Source organism: Maniola jurtina, chromosome 17, assembly GCF_905333055.1.
Source record: "Maniola jurtina chromosome 17, ilManJurt1.1, whole genome shotgun sequence".
Taxonomy (NCBI): Eukaryota; Metazoa; Arthropoda; class Insecta; order Lepidoptera; family Nymphalidae; genus Maniola; species Maniola jurtina.
Window position 1 is genome coordinate 11792770 of NC_060045.1, and position 9245 is coordinate 11802014.

The following is a 9245-nucleotide window of genomic DNA, read 5'->3' on the forward strand; positions in this document are numbered from 1 at the left end:
CAAGAACATCGATTCAATGTCAGTTTTTTTTTTTAATTATTGTAATGGTTCTTGAAACAAGCTACAAGCTATGGCTACGAGTAATTCGAAAGTCCAAAAAAATTGTTGCAACCAAATATGGTTTTAGAACCAAAGTTTTAATTTGAACTATAAATTTATAGAATGGAATAAGTAGGAATTTATTCTTCAAATAAACTTTTTTTTTAAACAAATAACTTTTAAATAACTTTTTCTTTATAAGTGAATCTTCAAAATATTTTTTGATTGATTGAAAGCAGACCTTGGTTAAATTATACTTGTGTAATTTCATATTTAAAAGGGTTATTTTGTTATTTTACGAGACAATTTTAAAATTAAAAAAAAAAAATTGTACCAACAGAGAAAAGAATTAAAACAATATTGTCGTCTCACACCACATCTGCAGTATAAATCGCCAAAAAACGTTTTTGCATTAAAAGTCTGGTCTTAATTAAAATAACTGGCCGATGATTATTTAATTAAATATAGCTCACGGCCTTCTGGTCGATTGCCGTCCAAATGATCCTTCTAGGGTTCCGTACCTCAAAGGAAAAAATCATAACCCTTCCTTTCGACTTTGCCGTAGTCGGGTAAAAAGGAACCCTTATAGGATCACTTCGTTGTCTGTCGTGTCTGTCAAGAAACCTATAGGGTACTTCTCGTTGACATAGAATCGTGTCAGGTAGCACAAGTAAAGGAATAAATCTGAAAACCGTGAATTTGTGATTCTATCACAAATAAAAAATAAAAAAAGATTTGTGTTCCCGATATAATTTATTATTATTATTTATTAAGCTTGTATAGAAAGTACATGACTAATTCCTTTTACATTCAATGCCATTAAAACCACATTATGTTTTACTGGGCACTGTGTTAACTACCTATAATTAGGTATTACATCAAGATGGCGCTGTCCGTCATTAACTTGCAACTTTTTACTGGTTTGAGATTTAGATAGATAGATAGATATAACACTTTATTGCACACAAAAACACATGTAAAGGATCAAAACACAGAAAGAAGAAAACAGAAAAAAACAATTGTGTGCAAAGGCGGCCTTATTGCTTGGAGCAATCTCTACCAAGCAACCTTTGCTGAAAGGAGAGATTTCTTGTACGATGGTGAGGAACCCTTCGTGTGCCAGTCCGGTTCGCACTTGACCGGGTTTTTTTAAAATCACGAACATTCAAAATGATTCTTTTTTAAATCGTGAGTTTGCGATTACATTTTTTGAGGACCGTTAAGTACGCGAGACGTTTCGTTTTACGTTTGGCGCCAATAAAATAACGGGGCATGTCATCTTCGCGTTCCATTTCGAACAAAAGTAATTAAAATTTATTAGAGTAGCACTAACGTTGAACGTGACATCAAATATTTGCCGCTACTGTAGACACTGAGTTATTTAATCGATTTTTTCATGGCTCACTTTGATGACTTTAGTCTAGTCTCCTTAATAATACTTAATTAATAAACTTCTACATAAGTTAATGGCAACCGATGACCGGGAGATAACGTCGATTTTACGGTACACATCGATTTTTTCGTAAAAACGTTGACATAGAATACTCGCGCGTCTCTAGAGTAACTTAAATTAAGAAAACCTTAATTATGATTAGTATTAATTTTAATGTTTATCATATTTTAGTGTAGAGATTAAAACTTACGCGGTAAAATCTTCAAACTACATAAATGCCACAATCAGGTGTTTGACAACTAGTCAAATCAGTATCTTTTTATCACACGTCAAACACGCGCTTAGTACGGAACCCTCAGTGCGCGAGTTTGACTCGCACTTGGCCGGTTTTTTAGTTTAACCGATAATTTAAAATGGTGTTTATATCGAGACTCTTTAATACCTAGTATTCTAGTGTCAACGCTGCGAAACAAAACATATTCGCAGTCTATTTGAATGTGATTTGAATAGCCTCAAGGCTAAGCAATACGTCAGGGGCGTTTCAATGATCGATTGCCCAAATTGAAGAGCAAGGACATTTTTTGTGCCCACATGTTACATGTTGGTGTATCGTATTACCCGTTTTCCTTATTCATTAGTTAGCATATTAGTTATGTGGTTATTGTCTAAAATATTCTAAGTACACGGTAAATTGAAATGTAGGTAGCCCTATTTTTAGAGTTCCGTACCTCAAAAGGAAAAAAGGAACCCTTACAGGATCTCTTCGTTTTCTGTCTTTCCATCCGTCTTGTCTGTCAAGAAACCCTATAGGGTACTTCCCGTTGACCTACAATCATGAAATTTGGTAGGTAGGTAGGTCTTATAGCACAATTAAAGGAAAAAATGCGAAAACCATGAATTTGTGGTTACATCACAAAAAAACAATATTTCAATTTTCAAAGTAAGATGACTAACTATACCAACAAGGGTTCCGTATCACATGAAACATACGTACCTGTACATTCTAAAACAGTTTTATTTTTTATTACTATGCAAAGTAGTTTATAATTTATCGTACAAAATGTCGGACAAAATACCCGAGTACGGAACCCTCGGTGCGCGAGTCTGACTCGCACTTGGCCGCTTTTTTCTTTTGTTTTTTACGAACTTACCTACCTACTCTGAACACCGAAGCGAGCAATAAGTACATATGGGAATTTACTAGTTGCTACATTACGAGTATGGTAGGTACTTAGGTAAGTATTTAAGTAGGTATTCCATGGACACAATGGCGCCTGATTGTCGTTAAAGTGCAATGAATATTCTACGAGGGAACTTGTTACTGTGCAGTTACTTTCTTTAATCGTATTACATATAGAGAGGTGAAGGTATATGTAAATCTTTAATTGTTTTAATGTAAAATAAGTTAGGTACCTTCCTACCTAGGTACTTTAAGCTAGTCATACACGGTCAAAGTAAAAGCCAAACATGTTTGACCGTTTACATGGCCCTTATAGGCTAGTATGCATGATACCATGCAAACATGCTAGGATTTAGAACGCCCTTCCAGTCTTCAAGTCAAGAGAATAGGCATCTTCTTGGCAAGCGCACTCTATCTTAGGCTACATAATCACTTGCCACAGGTCTGATTGCAGTCAAGCGCCCATAATTTAAAAAAAAGTTGACGATACATGCCATCAAGTATGCATGATGTCATGCTTTGATCGGTAAACTTGATCGTGTATGGCTACCGTTACAGACTGATCATGGCCCTAGGCTTAAGGCAGAGGGGGTCCCAGGTTTTTATTTATTTTTATGCATAACTAATAGTTTTTGATTTATCGTGCAAAATGTCGGAAAAATTATCTAAGTACCTACAGAACCCTCGGTGCGCGAGTCTGACTCGCACTTACTATTTATCAAAACGTTTAAATGAAGAAAATGGGCCGTGAAAATGGTAACAGATAAATAGACAGACGAACTTTCGCATACTGTAGACTTTAGTGTATGTTGTTTTTATTTTGAACTAGCGGATGCCCGCGGCTTCGCCCGCGTGGATCTCGGTTTTTTTTAATCCCGTAGGAACTCTTTGATTTCCTGGGATTAAAAGTAGCACATGTTCTTCCCCGGGATGAAACCCACGTCTGTAGAAAATTTCATTAAAATCGGTGCAGCGCGGCGGTTGAGCAGTAAAAACGTAGCAGACAGACAGACACACTTTCGCATAATATTATACATATTATGGTACATGGATTTTTTAACTATTTAACTTAATATTTAACTATTTTATTTTTTAACTAAATAGCAATATCAATCAGCAAATAGGTAACCTACCTTACCTATAATAATAATTACCTTACTTATAGGTAGGTACCTGAAGGAATTCAAGTAAGACTCGCGCACCGCGGTTTCTCTACTTTGGAAGGAAACGTATAGCTAGGTAGGTTATATTTAATTTTTATAGGTAATAAGTAAGTACCTAACTCTTTTGATTGCCTGAAATATCATAAAATACAGTAAGTAAATATTTTCCATATGCACCCTTCACAAGTTCACAAAGCAAACCAGAACCAAAATAATGTGAACTAAGAAAATGATATTTCATACCCCAAGTCTTGTGCATCAAAGTTCGATATTATTTGTGGAGGGTTAACAGTCGTGAAACTTAAGCCAACGGCAAACCATCTGTTTCCTCGAAGTGGGTATCTAAGTAATAAAATTAATCTGCTAAGTACCTACTAACTACTGTAGAATTCGTATAAACTTATGAACAACGAGACAGAATTTTCAAGATTTTAAGAATGCAAGAGGTACCTGCCTACATAAGTAAATATTTTTTGCCGGTTTTACGTTAATAATTTATGAGTTCTAAGTACATAAGCAGTTAATATTAAACACAATGAAGTACTTTTATATAAAAAAAAATTAGCATTTAACATTTATATCTGTAAAAATATTGTCAAAATTATTCAGTGCTCCCAGGAGTTACCTACTCACCGTCAAATTAGTATTTTAAAGCACTTAACTTATGAAACCCACAAAACAAAACTAGACAGTACACTAAAATTAGCTTACACTTTTTACAAAAGCAATTCAAATTACAACTACACTATTTTAATTAATAAGTAAAATAATTTTTAAAATTTTCGTGAACTCGAGCCGAGAGTTACACACTACTTATACCGGCAAGCGCAGAAACCCGACTGGCACGCCCTCAAGTGGCTTGAGCTCAAAATACTTTTCAATGGATTACGTTCTCAGATACGTTCCATTTTCAAATAAAAAGTTTCATTCGTAACATGCACCAGTTTGTTTAAAAATAAAATAAAAAGTAAACTTTTTTAAATAGTAGCGTTTTACCTGAAAATAAAACGCATATTAAAATACTTACCTCACTGGAAGCTTTATATTGAGAGTAGCATTTCCGTTTCCGTCGATTTCATGCCAGTTTTCGTACTTTTATTGATGTCATATCCGGTTTTGTGGCGCCACCTGGCGGGGTCGCGCTCAAAGTTTTCGTAAATTGCTCAGCGCGGCCATGGCTTCATTGGCTCAATATCACCAGGCAGGAATTACTGAAAGCTTCCAGTGAGGTAAGTATTTTAATATGCGTTTTATTTTCAGGTAAAACGCTACTATTAAATAACTTGACCGTAACTGGAAGCTTTATATTGAGACCCTGTTTGTTTTCGCCTGGTGACGCCACATAATAGATATTAGAATTCTACGCCAATGTGATAACGTTTGTACCATAATGAGTACTTATATGATATTATGTTCTTTTTCATAAACAAAATTTTGTTTATTTGAATACAAAATCAATAAAGAAAAGAATTGTAACTATCAGTCATAGAACTGAAGAATAGTTAGTTGAGCGATACCACCTGGACTAAGTACATTGCCTTCAATCACTTTACATTTAGAAAAATTTTGAATTGTATTAGCTGATTGCTAATTTTCATGGGCCATCTCATCATAAAAATGATTTTCCCTGAGTTGAGTGTATGCTACGAGAAGTAGCAGATATGCTTGCTTCTTTCAAAAAGGTTTTTACCCAGTCTGCTATACCTACTGTACGAGAGGCACGTTTAATCCGTTAACCATTATAAAATATAGAGCATTATATTTTGTAGCATATCATACTCTGTCGTTCAATAATTAATTACCAATTACACATATAAATCCAAAAAGAGGGTAAAGATACCCGTTATGACTATTCCTATTACAAGCAATTTCTGATTGGTTGTCTATTTCAGATTTTGAGCCGAATTTAGGGCAAATGTCAGATTTTAATTTTATAATCATCAAATTTTATTAAATACACATCATTCGTTCTAAGGTACGATTTTGATGCAATATGAAGTTATCTGAATAGTAAGCAGTAATAAAAACGCAGATATTACAAATGATTAGTTAAGTAATAAGTTATTATTAGCACCCCAAACGGGTGGATTTCAAATCTCTCTGAAGAAATCGATTTTAAAACATGCTTGGACATGAATACATAATTGAGTGAATTTGCTTTTATTCATTAATATAGCACATATAAAACACGCGCATTAACAAACATTACTTGACTTTTATTTCATACATCCAATAACAGATCCAATTACAGATTCGTGTAAGAGGAATGAAAATTCTAAATTATGTCATTTATATTATGTGCCAAAACTGGTGCTAATTGTGATACTTTAGGTTCGTATCAATATTTTTCTTTAAAGACCATGATGATCAACGTTTTCAAGCTTATTCAATAGTTTCAAGATAGATTTCCGCTTGAAATTAAGCAGTGATTTACTGCTTAGGTTTTATGTGTCTAATGTATAGGACCACTCATTATTTCTAGACTTCTTAAGACAGTGACAGACCCATTGCGAGTCAATGAGGCTGTGTTTTATATAAACGGTCGAGGCCCGCCAAACACTTTCGATCGGAGTAAATTATATAAACTAAATCAACTATTCAAAAAATATTCCTTTTGACCAATTGAGATGGGTCAAGAGTCAAGACGAAGAATTGAAAATAATGGCGTAAACCAACTATGCCAATGGAAACTTTCATGAGATACAGCATCGTGAAACAGGACTTGATGGTCCATCAAATCTAAGAGTGCATAGTTGTGTACTTCGAATGCTTTCTCCGAGGTGAATAGATCGACCTCCAGGATTACCCACTTTGCAAATATTATTTCCACGCAAGCTCGTATTGCCACTCTGGGAGGTTGGCTATGACATTAGATACAAATTATTTACATGATTACTATACATACCGGATATAATATTGTAAGCTATGGTGTATTTGACAAGCCATAATTCCAGTATCTGGAATATTTTATTCAATAAGGATAACAACATCCTTAAACCTTGTAAATATGCTTTATTAACAAATGAATGAATGAAAGAATGAACATCATTCCTCTTTTTCTTAGTAAATGAGAGAGTAACGTCTCGTTGTTACTTTGAATGAGACTTGAACTAAGGCGTAAGAAGTGAGCCTTCTTGAAGCTTCTGAAGGGTAATTTAGACTATCATTTTGATAAGAGTAAAGCATTTGTTCCTTTCATGTCAAAGAGCATGATAGATGAAGATTGTTTATTAATGCTCCCAAGCCTGATCCAAAGCATCCGTTACTAGAACATGAACTAGTGGAGGTAGCTAATATTTCTCCTTTAGCCCTTATAATTTATTTATCGCATCTGCCAGCTTGGAATGCAGCGTGGAGATCGCCACTTGATGGATAGACGACATTTAACGAGTCGCAGGGATCCGCTGGATTCATGCAGTGTAATTACGTGGCATGTGGTAGTCTCTTTATGAGACCTATGTCCAGCGTGGACGTCTAACGAATGATAATAGTGATCTACCAGTATTGGATAGATCTTGGATTATCCAGCGGTCATTGGTTTGTTAACTAGCGTTTCTAACTGTTCTTACATCCATCAGCCCTCTTTGGAGGCATTTTCTAGGGTCTCCATAGTATTTCTAAATAGTTAGACTCACTCTTTCGTGGTCAAAGAACCAATTCTCAAATTTTAAATACCAAAAACAGTAAGATCGACTGTAGTAGATATTAACTTAATGCATGTAAAAAATGTACATGTATTAAGTCTCTTGTACATTTAGCATGTACTTGCCTTAACTTGCTATGACAAGTTGATTAAGTAAAATAGGACTCATATTTCACCATTCTCTTAATATCACCCATAGACACCGTGGTTAGTCCGAACGGCAGGTAGGTTATCATCTAATCTATCTAACTTTCCCGTATGGCCTCAATAAGAAGCACTGACACAAGACTGTTTCACTACATGAAAACAGACTTTGCATGCTTATCAAAATGAAATGTTCTGCCATAACATACATAGTTGTTTCGTACTCTAAGATGTGATCTTGGTCGGGATGACACTTCGGAGTTCGGTACCAGAAACAAGGTGAAAAGGAAGCTTGTCGTGCGGTGCAAGCTTCATCATTCATTTTACGCACTATTGCGTACAGTTCCTTGGGAAAAACAATAGGTGGCTTTTTAAATGTTGGTATGCGATACCATTGAAATAACCTTTGTATAACCTCTGGTGCCTCTATTTTCTTTCATTGCGAAAGACAGTGCACTAAATAACCTGCTTGGAACGAGGTCGGTTTAGTTTCTCTGATTTGTCTTGGAGGATTCGGGTGCAAATAATCATGCTGTGGCTTACTTACCTTTTTGGACCTCCAGTCCTGATTGAGGAACGATAAGAACTTTTTAGACGACCTTTGTAGATATTACCGGTATGTTCGTTTCCACCCCGCGAGGGTGTATGATATAGATCATGTTGGCATCCACCCCGCGAGGGTGGATGAAATTGATCATACTGGTACTTATTCACACCGTGAGGGTGTATGAGATTGCTCAAGGGTGGATGATATTGAGCATACTGGTATCCACCCCGCGAGGGTGTTATAATATTGCTCATGTTAGGATCAACCCTGCGAAGGTTGAATGATATTGATCATACTGGTATCCAACCCACGAGAGTGGATAATATTGATCATTGAATAGGCTCAATGCACGGCAAAGGTAGTCATGGCAGCTCTATGTATTGAAATGGTAACATTTGAAATGCATGGCCCCTACGAGGGGTGGGTGCCCATTTTTTAGAAAAGCAATGTGCATGTCGAGTAGTTCCACGCGATGGAACGGCAACAATTATAATTTTCTGTGCTTGTGAAGCGGCGAACGCGTTCAATGTGTTTTCTATTTATTGCTGGGTCAAATAAATTTATCTTATCTTTATTCAAATACACTTTTGCAATTGCTTTTGAATCGTCAAAATAATTTACCATAGTGTATGCAAAATAGTTCCACGCGATGGAACGGTAACATTTTCAATGCCTTGCCCCCGCGAGAGGCAGCGGACTAATAATAATTGCTTTTTGACTGAATAAATGTGTTCTTTTCGACCCAAAAAATATTAACAAACTCCACTCGTTTTTTCCCATATGGATGTAACCAAAAGACCCACCTGGCTCGTGATAATTTCGCAGCGCATCGCAATACCTTCTATGCTGTAGCTACCCACCAATTGTGGAAAGACCCGACGAAGTCTGATTATTGATTTCAGTCAATATTTTAGTTAATTTAATATTATTATTTAAGTTAATATTGATTTTCAGTTAATTTATATACGAATAAAAATAAAGTCAAGAAAGCACAATTTTTAGGAAAACCTAGGCTTATTTTTGTTTATGCAGTATGTGCTGCATAAGCTTTATCTGCTAGAAATTGCAAGGTATCATACTTTTTTACCTCTTTGTTTGTTTCTAGGTCTATGAACCTTGAGTTTTATCAAAGACTT

The 9245-nt window shown here is 35.5% G+C and overlaps 1 protein-coding gene across 1 annotated transcript in view; it reads right to left on the bottom strand.

The window, feature by feature from the left end:
• Positions 1-4624, bottom strand: part of LOC123874119 (sialin) — a 60451-nt gene extending 55827 nt beyond the window's left edge. The window contains exon 1 of the mRNA XM_045919307.1: positions 4409-4624. The gene's annotated coding sequence lies outside the window, so the exon portion shown is untranslated. The remainder of the gene's footprint in view (positions 1-4408) is intronic.
• Positions 4625-9245: the final 4621 nt, after the last annotated feature.